General features: G+C 40.5%; 2 pseudogenes across 2 annotated transcripts; one reads left to right on the forward strand and one right to left on the reverse strand.

Moving 5' to 3' along the window:
• Positions 1-9,375: 9,375 nt before the first annotated feature.
• Positions 9,376-12,129, forward strand: LOC149045165 (G2/M phase-specific E3 ubiquitin-protein ligase-like; annotated as a pseudogene). Its single transcript, XR_016187088.1, has 6 exons — positions 9,376-9,516; positions 9,782-9,841; positions 10,640-11,025; positions 11,106-11,251; positions 11,390-11,567; positions 11,731-12,129. The product of XR_016187088.1 is annotated as a G2/M phase-specific E3 ubiquitin-protein ligase-like (transcript).
• A 100-nt stretch (positions 12,130-12,229) lies between these two features.
• LOC149045166 (uncharacterized) lies at positions 12,230-13,212 on the reverse strand (annotated as a pseudogene). Its single transcript, XR_016186993.1, has 2 exons — positions 12,669-13,212; positions 12,230-12,439 (listed from the first exon to the last, which is right to left on the reverse strand). The product of XR_016186993.1 is annotated as an uncharacterized LOC149045166 (transcript).

Genomic DNA, 13,212 nt, shown 5'->3' on the forward strand with positions numbered 1-13,212 from the left:
CGATCGCAAATAGACTAAATACCCGGAATCGCTTGACATTTCCTAACAAACATCTGATAATACGAAGAAGTTTTGGTGGAAGTTGCGTGAAAATGTTTGACTGCCGGGCATTTAGTCTATTGGAGACCGTGCCCGGCTGCCAGGCATTTAGTCACAGGGTAATTATTTTAGTAAAAACGCAAACGGTTGATAACTCTACCATCTAAATTTTATTTGGTTTGACAACCACAGGAAGACTAGAGCAACTTCACTTCCAAAAAACTATGTACACTCTATCTTGAGTAGCCGAAATAAGGGCTGAGATTGTATGGGCTAGCGACGAAAGAATGGCTGCCAAGATCGAACTGAACAAAGCTGTTTTTTTTTTTCTTTAGGTGTGCCGTCGAATTTTCTCGCATGCTTGCAAAAAAATTTAGGCAAAAATCCAGCTCTTCAGTTGTCATTTCTTTAATGGGTAATCTGAATTTGTTACCACTAGGACTGTAGGCGTTGCCTCTTGTTGACAAATTTAATTAATGACAAGAATCGTGATTGACATTAATTCCATAGATTGATTTAAAGCCGTTAGATTATGATGTTTTAAGTCAGTTTTTCACCGGAATCGAAGTGAGAAAGAAGTTATTTTGTTATCAATTTTTCTGTTTCTAAATCCGCTTACCTGGAGAATCTGCTAACCAGTAAAGTGAGACTGTTGTAACGACCCGCCACAGAAGTAAGTTTACACTGAAGGTTTTTTAATTTAGTCAGTTTTCGCTTCGTTACTTTTTCCAAACTTCGATAAAAATTTTTTTTTTAGCTTTAGACTTGATTTGCGTTTGTTCTGAGTGCGAATTATAAATGTGTTTCTTTTAAATCGAATAATTATTAAAGCTTGTCTTGATATTATTGGTCATTTGTATGGGCGGCCGTCACCACCAAATCGCCCCATGTAAGGAAATCCAGATTCCGGAATCAAGGAAATTTTTGCTCGTGGAATCCGGAATACTAAACTTTGGAATCCAGAATCCAGCTTTTGGAATCCAGGATTCTGCTAAAAAGGGAATCCAGAATCCATTTGCTGAAAATCCATTTCAAATCGTATTAGCGGCTTTCACCCGCATCCATGAAACCACTGTAGAGTGCAGTTCACTCACGTGGTCAATCGGTGCTCAAATTTAGAAAGTGTTTATATAACAAAAGGGTTCAAATCCCACAGGATATGCTCGGAACATCATCAATATGGCCGCTATTTGATTGCTTTGGAATATTAACTTACTGGTTATCATAACAACAATTGGAAAGTGACCTTGTAAAAGATACGCTTTAGTTTTGCTTGTAATCGAGGAATTTGTAAATTTCTGTGAAAATAATCTAACTGTTGACAACTTGGATGCTTTGCTTTTGCCTGCTTTCCCTGCCGGTTTTTTAAGAAAATTGAGCGTCAGGTATCGACTTTAATACTTAATACTAAATACTCTTTTCATTTTCGACTCTTTCGAACTTTCTGACACTTCCAATTCGCGATTGACCAAAATCAAAAATAAATATTCATTTTCCATAAATCATAATGAGAGAATCAAAAAGTAATATTTTCCTGATGGCCGTGGAAGCATAGTTGTAATTAGAAGCCAGACGAAAGCCAGGAACTGTCAAAACTGCACCAGTCACTCAAAGCACGTGGAGGGACACAAGCCGCACTGCGATAATTGTTCCAGCGAGAAGATTGTCTGCAATTTATGTTTCACGATCTTATTGGGCAGAGAAGATGAGGGCATAAAGAAATGCGTTTCACTGAAAGCGCTTCGAATTTTAGACCGCATGGATGTCGAGACAGCACTGGAGATCTACCGAAAAGGGGTCAAGAATTCCATTCCAGACGAGAAAGTGAGCACTACATTAGTGCCCGAACTAGAATCCAAGCGCTGGAAGAAGAATGGGCTATCTCTTTTAAGCTACCCGGTAGGATTGACATTCTCCCCAAAACACAACAGGCAGACGAAAGAGTTGACTGGCACACTTCCATATGCCCTCAGCATGCGTCCCTCTATCATCACAGCCTCATCGGAAGACTGCCACGACGTAACAACAGCCTTCCAAACAGAGGATGTTAATGTCGTACTACAGGGTAGAACTGTGCGGGTGCAAACTGTTTACCACATAGGAAGTCGTTGCTGTGAGACATAACCGCAGAAGAGAGATTTCGCCATTCTGGCTGGCTATTCTCTTAAAAGACGTTCAATTAGAAGTAGATGGAGGCAATTTTTTACGAAAGAAGGTGCAATTTCAGTGGCTAACCTTTTAAAAAAAAAGGAAATTTAGAAAAGAGAATGTTATTCTTCAAACATTACCGTGTAAATGAGGATCTTTCGCGATTTTTCAAAAGTTTAAGTATAGCTGAATTGGTGCGCAATCTCGTCGAACATCATCGCCAATTACATTTGGGAAAACAAGCTTTTCTGTCCGTGATTTACTCGGGGTGTTATTAAAATTATATTCCGGTTTAAATTTTTGCCTCAATACATGGTTTATAAAGTAATTTGAGATGATAGGGAAATATTTTCGAGCTTTTTTCTTAGCAGTTCTAAGTCAGTTTTATATTTAAAAAATTGGCCAATTTTTAGTCCAACTGTTATTTACAAGTTAAAAATGCTAAGCAATGATTTGAACTATATTAGTTCTTTGTTACTGTTAAATCACTTGAAGAACCTCGAGGAACCTGTATGAAAGAAATGCAGCCTCGCTTCTTCAGAGTTGCTGAAAAGATGTGGAATGAATGGACATTGGATTTAAAAGACGGACAGTCTCAACAGGTATTCCTACAACAAAAATTTATCCCTTAATTTGCTATTATACATTTGTCATAAATATCAAATGTTGTTGAGGAAATATGAATAGACAAACATGCATTCACAAACATGTCCTTCAATAGCGAAATCCGCCATCGAAGTCATTCCTAGAAAACGAAATGCGAAAATTAGGGGCAAACCAGAAACTAAAATCTAGAGTCTTTTGTGTTTTGGAATCCGGAATCTGCAGCGGTAGAATCTGGAATCCAGCATCTGGAATCCGGAATCCACAGCGTGGAATCCAGAATCTAATACTGTCCTGGATTACCTTACATGAGGCGAACCAAAAATACAAGGATGTCAAAAAGATCAGCAAATACACAGCTGGTCTAAGGATCGGCTGCAGGACAGCAAAGCTAATAAAGAAATGGTATGGCCAAATTATAGACGGTTTAGTTTTCCTTCATGAAACAGAACACCCTACACATGAATAGTTTAGCCAAATGATAAACGGTCTAGTAGCCCGTGTTGAGTTGGAACATGAAATTGTGAAAAGGACTAGCTCAATTGCGAATAGCCTAGCACTCATTTGCAATACAATACACAAACGGTGTAGCGTTACGTCAAATGGCTCAGGGTAATGTCGAGTGGCACAGCGTAGGTACAAACGGTGTAGCGTTGCGTGAAATGGCCCAGCGTAATGTCGAATGGTACAGCGTACATACAAGCAGTGTAGCGTTGCGTGAAATGGCTCGGCGTAATGCCGATTGGTACAGCGTACACACAAATGGTGTAGCGTTGCGTGAAACGGCATAGCGTAATGTAGAATGGTACAGCTTACACACGAATAGTGTAGCATTACGAATAGCTTTGCTGAACATCAGACGTTCTAACTGAACATTAAATTGCTTAGCATTACAAGAAATATTTCGATGGTGTGGCAAATTGTCGAGCTTGCTTGTGGCGTGACGTGAATGCTATCTCGCCGAAACCACCAAAAATACAAACCGCAAATGGTTCAGCGATCTGCTGGGGGGCATGACGTCATCGAATGTGAAGACTGGCGCGAAACCATTACATAGTGTAGTCGCTGTGTGGAAGAGTCTTCACTTCGCCTTGCCGTAAAGCAGAGCCAATTTGGTAAGTTTCTCCTCTTTTTTTCCCTGCCGATATTGCATTTATTCGTTGTCTTTCGTGATAGCGTTAATTAAAATAGCAACGAGACTGGATTCTACCACGGTTTACCGGCCTCCCGGTTTACCACAGTTTGCACGTGTTGGTGAGCCTAAATGTTTATAGTATTAAGCAGTGAATCCTTGCAAACTACATATCAGAAGAAAGCTTAATAACTTCAGATTACGATAAAAACATAATTTGAGCGACTTTCTTTCACGGAAGTGTCAAGAGCCGGTAAGGCGTTAAACGACCGAAGGTTCTTCTACTGAATTCATCGGGTATCAGATGCTGGATCATGAGCAAAATGGCTGCACAGTCTCATTCTCGAGGCATCAATCAACAAAAGTGTGTCAGGCTTTTTCGTTATTCCGATTAGTTGTGTCCATATCGGCATCCTTAGTTGGAGTAGCTAAAAATATGCGAGTCGTATTGCGTAAATGGACGCCACGGGACAAATTTTTCAAATATCAAAATTTCCCGACACAGCTTCGTTTGTCATCATTCCTAGGATGTTTTGGCGACATTTGACGAAAATCGGTCAAATCTATATACCCTATAAATTCGCTCAAAGTAGCGGTATTCCTCCTAAAGTCAAATGCCAGATTTTAGCTTATAAAGGTTTGCAAACAACTCGTGCCTCGCCAGAAGATTATCTGGCCCCAGGAAACCGCAAACCAATAGGACAACGGGACCTCCTGGCGTCAATGACTATGGATTAAGATTTCCCGATAAAAGTAACCCATTGCAGACTTTTTTTTTTCGTTTTTTATCTCGATTGCTCAGTGGAGCGTTGAGGAGGACAACACAATGATAAGCAAAGTGGTCAAAGGCAAAGGAAAAACCCGCTGCAAAAATTTAAAAAACTGCAAAGCTGAGGAGCAAGACAAATAATCAACATACAGCTTTCAAAATTACGATTCGAGGCGATTTTTAATGTTTTTGTATCAAGACTAGTACTTGTATATAGAAAAGGAAACTTCGCTTTAAACATTATGTATGGTAAATTTTGGTTAGATGGCGACCTCTTTGTTCGAAATCTGGGCGCCAGCGTGAAGCTCCGTTAGTACTAATCGTTTTCACAAAAGAATTGTGTTCTTTACTTGACAGAGTGCTACCCTTTCTTTTCTTTGGGCCTGCCTTTTTTTCCTTTTTTTCTCCCAAGGACTTTCTTCCGCTGTTGATTTTTTCCATGCGCAAAGATTTTTCCATAAACAAAGAGCTTCCACGTGTGAATTTTGTAAAGTATGCGATGTAAACAAAATATGGAAATAACATGAAGATCGAGCCTCAACATGAGCGGTTGCCGCGAAAATTCCCCCAGGGAACTCACCCAGGTCTCAGATAATGACACCTTCCTGATTTAATAACTTTTATTTGAAAATACGTTTTTCTAAATAACTGTGCTTTTAAAGATATCAGATATTTTTTCCATGGAAACATTTGATTGAATGTTTGAATTCAGTTTTGTCAAATGAAATAAAAATCGATTTTTTAGGTCTCTAAAGGTAGGAAGTAACCTTAAACTCACGATTCACAGCAAATTAAACATTCATTTGTCGTTTCACGGATAATAATTTTACAAAATCACGCTTCACGACCACTTTGAAAATCACGATTCACGACAAAAAAGTTAGCAGTTTCATATTTCACGGGGAGAACAGGGGCCGATCACGAGTCACGAAAATGCCCTTTACCGCATTCACAAAACCATTTGAAATGCACATTCTTAAAACGATTGAAAAAGCGAGTAAGAGCTTGAATTGTAAAAGACACAAAGTTTGCGGTAGCTTACGGGAGCAGCTTGCTACCAGTTGATAGGATTGTTTACTTACGGTGTAACCTAAAAGTTTTATCCGCGTAAGGTTTTAAAAAGCATTTAAGCTAGTGTTTGATGACGAAATTAGTGGTTAAGTATAAATTTTCGCTGAGGAGAGTGCCCGGAGGAGGGGTTACTCCTTTATATGGCGTATACAGGGAAGTGCCATTGGACAGGGTATTGTTTTCTGGCCTCTCTGTCTTGAACAGGATCTGAACTCGTCCGGGTATGAATAGGTCAGGGTTTGAAACCCTTCGTTGCACCCCTATACCCCTCCCCCTGAACACTTGTCTACATGGCTGTGTCCGACACCACTGCATCAATAGGCTATCGGCCAAGACCCCTAAAAATTGTGTTCATTTCAGCCCATCCCTTAGTGGAACGTTTAGCTAAGTTCTAAAATTAAGCTTGAATATTTGAGACAAATTTTGCCGATTTACCTTATTTAAAATTATCTCGAATTTCAGAACAATTCGAACGTTAACACCACTGTCGCCGAGTTGCTACAACGAGCAGCCCAGAAGATAAGCGATGGGAATACACACAGTACACCATCGACGAACATCCCAGTGGCGGGCCCATCTAGCTCAGTGGTCGACGAGCACCGCAGGTTGTTCAATTGACAACTGGTAATTTATGGTTTCTTGTTTCTCCTATCAGAGGTTCAGTGCGCTGCAATGCGCTACATCCACGCTTCTACAACACTCACTAACACTCTGTACCACACTTGAGCATACGTGTAGCTTCGAGAGGGTCGTGCGGCAAGCGATGTACGCCAGTAAAAATGTCTGCACGGACGACATCTCTGGGGTTGAGTTGTTATGCTTTTTAGACCGTAGACCTTATTTACATCATTTTAAACAAAAATGAAAACTTGTACCATACAGGTAACTCTGTTTGGCATGCTTGAACATTAAATAAATCTTAAAGGCTTTCGAGTTTTCTCGTTCTCAGAGGAACCGTCCTGTCTGGCTTATCAATCAATTTTCCAACGCTATTGCGTGTTTTTCTTTTTCTACACCCGTATGCAAAAGTGTCCTTTGCCCGTTAGCGGAGCGACTTTTCTCTTTCATTTGCAGAAGCTTTACCCACGCCGATGCATTTCATTTTCACTTGATAGTATGTATTCCGTACGATCAACTTCTCATAAAATTCAGAAATGTACTTTGCTTTTTTCGAGTCCTGCAAGGAAGGCATTAACAGAGGCATTTTCTCTAATAATTTTTTTGCCACTTACAGAGGGTCCACCCTTACGCGAGCAGGCGGCAGAACCGCGTAAGCAGTTCCTCCCAGAGAGCCCAGAGAGTCCCAGAAAATAGAGGTAACTGATGATTACACATTTTCTTCTACATACGGAGGCCCTTTTGCAAGACCTGGATAGTTTGCAATTGACCCAATACCGAAAGAGATGTGTTGGCCACGGTTTGGAAAGATAAATTGAATCTCTCGTAAATTTCCACCAACGAGGCCAAGAAATGTCTTGCGATTTATCACTTAGCTCTCTCAAAATAAGTAGTAAATATAAGCACGGATGCGTTTCTCAAAACCCGGAAGACATATCGGTTCCGAGAGCGATTATTTTAATCCATTTTCTTTCAAGTGGCGCTGTAGATTTTAGTCCCGTACAAACAAGCCCATCTTCTAAATCAAGTAAGTATGATACTTTTAAGCTTTCATAAACACCAAAAATTGACTACATGAGAAAAGAAATAGCTTTACGTAACTAGTAAGTTATCTGGACTTCTGGAACACTGGTCCCATGGCCTACATGCCAGGTATTCTGAGCTTGTTAACTTGAACTTTCCTTTCAGCCGGAAAAAGAACAAAGCAACAGCATCCTATGTTTAACATTTTGAGGAGGTTTTAAAAAGTCTTGAAGAAGTATTGATAAATGTTCCCCACCCCTTTTTGTCATTTAGTGGGACTGACTTTGTGCATTCGATTGTTCACAGTATTTGTTTTCATCTCCAAGTTATCGGAATATCAACTTCCTCACGAGCTAATTCACGTAAACATTCACATCTTTCTACGGCGGCTGTAGTTTCATAGGTTAATTGGAGTACTGTTGAGAGAAAATAATGCATTTTTCATTCGGTGCACACTTGACTGTCACTAGTCCTTCCACTAAGTGTAACCACAAACATTACAAATATCTTTAAAATCATACATAAGTTAATTTGCATGCAGTATTGACCTTCTCTCAGTAGGAAAAATGACTGCTCAACTCCATTAGGATGACTTTTTTGATCTGTTATAGTATGAAAACAGGACATTAATTGAAAGCAATGTTTACAACTTAATGCAATTACAACTTATTAAAACAACACTACAATTTTTAACAGAAAAAACCATTACCAGAACTTTTTTTTGCCTCGCTGGGCGTGACAAGCTCACCCATCGCCAGAAATCAAGGACATTTCGAGCCCGCTAACAATTATCAGCGGTATATCGTATTACACTCCGGAACAATAGAATATCAAAAGAATTCAATATGGCGGCGATCACGGCTCGATCTGCAAAGAAGCGTGTTCTGTACCATGACTTATACAATTTGAGCACCGCAGATCTTCTATTTGATGAAAAGAAAAGAAAAGAAGACCTGCAAATAAATCTTTGGGATTTTTCGAGGCAGAGCGATGACATGATGTCAGAATTTTGATTTGCTTTAATTAAATTTTCGCGCCAAGACTACTGAATTTGCATTCAACGCCTGGCATATTTTTATTCCGAAAAGGACCTGAGGACTAATTTACTTCCCTGCAAGAATATAAACAATTATGGCCGACGATTTGAAGATCAGCGTTGCTCGTGCTTAACTATTTCAGTCATAGTTTTAAACGTGGCGTCTCGTCACTTAACATGGAAAATATGGGATATTTTGGCGCGTTGGGAAGTTTTTTTGATGGGAGGAAATGGCAATTTTACAGGATATTTGGACGCTTCGAACTCTGTAGCAGTCAATTCGATCGAGAGCAGTTGGCTTTATTGATGCTTTTTCCTGTAATAGGTAAGTGTTTGGGATGGAGAACGACGGATTTTGAAGAACTGTATGGCGACCTAGGTCAATGAACAATGACAAAAGAACTGGCTCGGGAAGTAAGTGGTTTTTATTTATCGAGTCCCTGTGAGGTTTGATGAATAGCAGAATCAGTACTAAATATGTCTATCCCACTGCGCGGGATGCGAGCCCATATGGAAACGTGTCGGGTTTGTGTTTTGCTGGTGACGTTTTTGCGACTATTTCTGGGTAAAATATTGAGCCTTCTGCGAATACTTAATTTTTTCCTTTGGCATAATTTGTTTGTAGGGTGAAACAAGGCCTGCAGAAACATCCGACGATGATCTGCCGCTAGCATTTGGAGAGAGGAGGTAAGTAGAAGTGGTCACCCCACTCGCATGGTGGTTATCGTTTCCACGCTTTTAGAAAGTACTAAAAGTTGTTTTCGGTATTTCACGTAGTTAGAAATTCCTTTTGTACGCACTGTTAGCTTTAATTACTTTTAAGATATCAGTGACTTTATACTTTATATTAATATCATATATGGGGCATTAACATGGGGCATTGTGCTAAGGCTGAAGGTGGTCTTTTTACACCAGTATAATCAATATTTCAGAGAGGAAGAACGAGTTAACCCCAGCAGAACTGCCAGATCAGCCTCCTGGTGGCACTGAGCAGAATTCACTGGAACTGCCAGAACAGCCTCCTCTTGGTACTGAACAGGCTTCAATAAGTCTTGGCGAAACAGCTGCCAATAAAGAGTGAGTTTCTTAGCCATGTTAAAATAACCCGTGGAGGTTGATTATTTAGGAGGCGCTGAAGAGTTTCTCAAGTGCGTCAAAGGGAATTAAACGCCAATCCTGTATCGTTTTCTATGGACTAACCGTGTGTACATCCATTATACGCTGCTGCTGCCGTCATAGTACACTAATTTACAGTTGATTGTAACATCATGAACATTGCATGAAAACTTCTACCATCCCGCTAAAAGCCCCCTCAAATAGTTGTTCCTTGCTATCTGCCTAGGGAACCTGTCCCGTACGAGGAGCATATGAGAAATGCATCAGAGGAAACATTAAAAGCTATGTAAGTACAAATTGATAGAGTTATGCTTGGTACATTCTGCTTGATTGTCTTTTCCGTACCCTACAGTGTAGTTGGTGTTAGTGTGTACGAACGTTTGCTGTGATATCGTTTTAAGGGAAGGAACGTGGAAATTAGGCGTCCGTCCAATGATATAATGTGCTAAGCACAACCTTTTATGTGCAGAGATCCGTTCGTTGATTTTACTACTTTGACTTTGGCACTCAACTATTCATTGCGTTCGACGAAGGAAGAACGCTTCCTAATCTTCTGGGTTCCCTGTTATCGCGTAGGTTCCCTGTTATCGCGTAGGTTCCCTGTTATCGCGTAGGTTCCCTGTTATCGCGTAGGTTCCCTGTGCACGCAAGCGAAAGCTGACCCGTGTTTTTTCGTTCCATGGTTCACCTTTTCGGCGCCATTTTGAATGACGTCACAATTTCGTTGCGCTTCGCTGTTTGTCGGACGTGTTGGAAGGTTCAAGCTTTATTTCATTCACTATGTTCTGCTCTTGTTAATAATATAACTTACAATAACTTTATCAGCGACCTAAAATAGGGTGTCTGCTTCAACAAAAATAAACCATGCCTTCTCAATGCAAAACTTCAGAAATTACTATTCTAACCTACCAATACTCGAACGCACTTTTTTAATCTATGATTACTACTAGTGTAAGAAGCTAAATACAATCGGGCCGACTGCTCGTTAGTTGACCGGTTTAACGCATGTGTCACCGCATACTTTTGGGAATTATTCAAATTTCACGGGCGTTACGCCTCTTTGATCATTTCAAATTTATTTCAGGGCTACTCGTGACGAGCCTGTTACAGTCTTAGGGGAATTCAGGCGAAGGTTACAGCGAGGGCGAATGCTTGACCTTCAAAGCGACTCTGAACTGTGTGAGGGAAAGACCACGCAGATATTTGTCTCTCGTTACCGCCTCTTCGATGATGCAATGGAAAAGATATTGAGGGATGATCCGCCAGCGATTGATTTCAGTGTACCTTTAGAGGTGATCTTCACCGGCGAGGGCTCTCAAGATTATGGCGGTCCAAGGCGGGAATTTTTGGACATGGTGATGCGCGAAATACGTGACAAGCTCTTCAAGGAAGAAGGAGAAGGCTACGTTATTTTTGAGAAAAAAGAAGCATTGGACAGGAAACAGTATTATGGAGCTGGCCTCTTTTTTGGTAAATATGCAAAGCCTACTTAGACACCTACGTCGTTTTCACTTGAGCACGCAAGAATTTAAATTTACCTTTTTTACCAGGTTTCAGTTTGTTGCAAGGTGGTCCTTTGCTTACTTTCCTTGCTGAAGACCAGCTTGAGCGAATCTTCACAAAAGATGATTTGACTAATCTGGGGGAAGCGGAAACCCAATTTCGTGTAGGACTCGAGATATTCAGACTCGTTTAGGTAAGCTTTCACAGTGACCGGTTGTAACTGACGGTCTTCACCCTTTACTTAGGCAAGAAAACCAAATTGAATTATGACTACAGTCTCTAACAATTTTACATAGATTCCATGAATCTTGCTTTTCTATTAATCTGTTAGCTCCTTCATGGGAAACCGAGTCTTTCATTCCTCTTCAGAAAGACAGCAGTGCTGCCTATGACGTACCCCAAACTGGTAAAACTGCTGGACCCTATTTTTTCCGACGAAGCGACTAATCGAAGACAGCGGGAAGAACAAACATACAGACTCTACCTGAATTACTTGAAAGAGGTGAAAGGTAACTGTCGTTTCTTTTGTCTGGTCTAAGAAACATCATCGCTAGCTAGACAAATGTAACTTTGCTTTATGCCAATCGAAATTTCCACAGAGCGCGTAAAAAAAGAATTGGGATTTAGAGCTTTATGAGTGCACTGCTAATTTTTGTGTTTTTCTCTTTTTAGCTGGAAGAAGGTTAGATGGCAATATATCTCTCCATAGTATTTTAAAGTTCGTCACTGGATGCGAGAACGAGCCTGTTCTGGGTTTCCAAATGAAGCCCACTATTTGTTTTGATACGAACATGCCATCTTGCCTTCCTATGGGCAACGCTTGTATTAGCAGGCTGACTTTGCCGATAGGTGAGAATGTATCAATGACCAAGGAAGAAGTGTTCTCTTTCTTTGACTACGCATTCGCAAATGATTACTTTGGCCGTCTCCAATTGAAACTACTGATTTCTGATTGACTCTCTTTGACAAGGTGTTTTTTTTAATTATAAGTTGAATTTAGTTTACAGCAGCACTGTAGAGGCGAAAATTCTGAAATGGGCCTGAGATGAACGAAATGAAAATACATTGAAACAAGCAAAGTTTGTGTGTTAATGATGCCAAATACTCATCCAACTTAATACAAAAGAAAAGCGTGGGACGTTTTTTGCGCGATTTTTAAAGCCGTTACGTTTTAACTTACTATACTGTTTAAAAGTCCCAATTGATACATGTCCCATGGATCTTCGCCTTGGACTTCTGACATGCTTGCCTCAAAAATTGTAAACGAATCAGCATCTAACGGACACCGTGTTGGGGGGACAACAACCTCATTCTGTAGTGCATCATCTGTGCTGTCATGAAAGTAAGCCGTAGGATCCACACTGTATCCCTCCAAGTCCCTCTGAAATATAGTTGAAAGGAGATTTAAATACCGCAAAACACTGGTTATGACTGCCTTAAATTAACTTTGCAAACAAGGAATCTTGGCATCGTATCGATCGTCATCTGTATTTAAATTGAAGGGGTGGTTAATTAAAACTCAATATTTAGTGCAGGCCACTTGAGATTGTTCACCAGTGTGACTTTAATGCTTGGGGAACTGTGTCTATCATATGCATTATTGCGTTTACCTGAATAAGGCTTTGAAAGTATTCTGATGCCACAATACCACTTTCTTCCGCAATTTCTTGCATCCCTAGTATGAACAGTTGTAAAGGACTTTTGTTTCCTGCAGTACGTATTTTGCGATTATTCCAGGATAGCACAAATTTTGAAAGGGCCTCGTTGATTACTGGGAGATAAGTGAAGTGAAGGCAAATTAGATGCCCTTCGTTGTCCGGATAGAGCTGACCGCATGCTTCGAGAGAAAGGAAAAGGTCGTAAAATGAGGACAGGACTAACTTGTACACATCACGCCAGAGTCTTTCTATACGCGAGTTGTGCTCACTTCGTCCGGTGATGTAACTCCCTCTTCTGGGCCCTCTCGCTATATGGCTCAACATGTGCCACGTCTCTGTTTTCAACTCCCATGTCGCCCCTGACTCGTGATGGCAATCCCCATTCAGACACCGCACCCTCAAAGAAACGCAAGACTGTGTCAGACGTGTTATTCGTATCGCACCTAAGGTAAACGACGGAGCGACTGTAACCGTCAATACAGCCGTGAACCACGAA

This window comes from Pocillopora damicornis, chromosome 5, assembly GCF_964200805.1.
Source record: "Pocillopora damicornis chromosome 5, jaPocDami1.2, whole genome shotgun sequence".
NCBI classification, from domain to species: domain Eukaryota; kingdom Metazoa; phylum Cnidaria; class Anthozoa; order Scleractinia; family Pocilloporidae; genus Pocillopora; species Pocillopora damicornis.